The sequence below is a fragment of the Propithecus coquereli genome, unplaced genomic scaffold, assembly GCF_000956105.1.
Source record: "Propithecus coquereli isolate 6110/MARCELLA unplaced genomic scaffold, Pcoq_1.0 Scaffold5, whole genome shotgun sequence".
Taxonomy (NCBI): Eukaryota; Metazoa; Chordata; class Mammalia; order Primates; family Indriidae; genus Propithecus; species Propithecus coquereli.
In genome coordinates, this window is record NW_012150840.1 from 5,251,390 (window position 1) to 5,252,965 (window position 1,576).

The following is a 1,576-nucleotide window of genomic DNA, read 5'->3' on the forward strand; positions in this document are numbered from 1 at the left end:
CTTAGTACTTTGTTGTTTTGGAAGTTTATCTCCCCCTCCTCCTTCCCTACATACCATCCCTTCTTGTCATACCTATAATTATCATTTAAAATGTTACAAATTCAATGGGAATAATCCATGATATCTTGCTTTTTTTGGAGACAGAGTATTGCTCTTTCACCCAGCCTAGAGTGCCGTGGCGTCAGCCTAGCTCACAGCAACCTCAAACTCCTGGGCTCAAGCGATCCTCCTGCCTCAGCCTCCTGAGTAGCTGGTACTACAGGTGTGAGCCACTGCGCCCAACTGATACCTAGCATTTAAAGAGTATTAATATTCTTTTTAACTTCAGGAAATTTCAACTGAAGCCTACGTTTAAATATTATAGTTTCCTACCAATCTTTATAAAATGTCATTTTAGTTCATTTTAAAAAGTTCGTACCAATTACCTGTCTTTCCGGGCTTCACACGTCTAGTATTTCATTTAAGTTATAATACTGCCACAGTTACTGTTATCCTGGAAACAATTTGTATGAACACTAAATTGTGATTTCACTATGACTCTAACCTAAAGGTAAAAATTTACTTTTCAAATCCAAATATCTCCATCAAGAAAAAAGTGATTTAAATTCAGTCCTTATTACAAAGACGATAGTCATAACAGTGAATTCTCCCCACAATGCTGATCTGGGCAGCATATGTTTTAAGTGCTCTAAGTAATCTATGTGACTAATAAAGACTTTGTATAATAGCTCTCTTTCTTCTCCCTAAATCATAGAGTGATTTGAGTAATGCCTGTGAACTACTATTCAGAATGAAGACTGGATTTACCTGTTTACAGGTAAGGTGTGTTCTAGTGACCTTGCTTCACACCAAGGACTCTTCTGAGGTTCCGCATACAGATGTGACGACTGGCAATGGATCGCTAAAGGAGAGAGGTGCCCAGGAGTTGGCCACAGCACACTTGGGCTTGTGGTCTGCCGACCAGGCCCAACTTGCGAGTTACCAATACTGCTGGCAATACTGTAATTCATCACAGCAGGGCTATAGAATGTCATGGCTGAGTATTCATGGTGGCTCTCTACATAGGAGGAGGGTATATATACGGGGCCATGCTCCAGGGGTAGGATGGATTGGCTGCAGTTGTAGGAGGCAGGAGAGTTAAGGCTAGATGGTGAATTTTTGATATCCATGTCTTGAACAGGTAACAACTGAGAAAACTCCTTGTGAGAAGAGGCACAAAAGGACATTATAATGTTCTCAAAGATTCATGGGCAAGTATAACAGCTGTAAAGAAAAACAAAAGACAATGTTAAGTTGGTTAGAGCTACAGGTTATTAAAAAGCATTCAAATATTTTTATTTAAAAAAATGCGTTTGTATGGGATTACAAATACATCCTGAAAGATATATACAAAAATAGTAACCACTGAAGGGCGGGAATGTGAAGCACGGCACCCTCGCTTTTTTTTTTCTTTTTTGAGACAGAGTCTTACTCTTTTGCCTGGGCTAGAGTGCCATGGCGTCAGCCTAGCTCACAGCAACCTCAAACTCCTGGGCTCAAGGGATCCTCCTGCCTCAGCCTCCCGAGTAGCTGGGAC

General features: G+C 40.7%; 1 protein-coding gene across 1 annotated transcript in view; it reads right to left on the reverse strand.

The window, feature by feature from the left end:
• The window catches only part of ESR2 (estrogen receptor 2 (ER beta)), a 164,324-nt gene that overhangs the window by 89,430 nt on the left and 73,318 nt on the right, over positions 1 to 1,576 (reverse strand). The window lies entirely within an intron of this gene.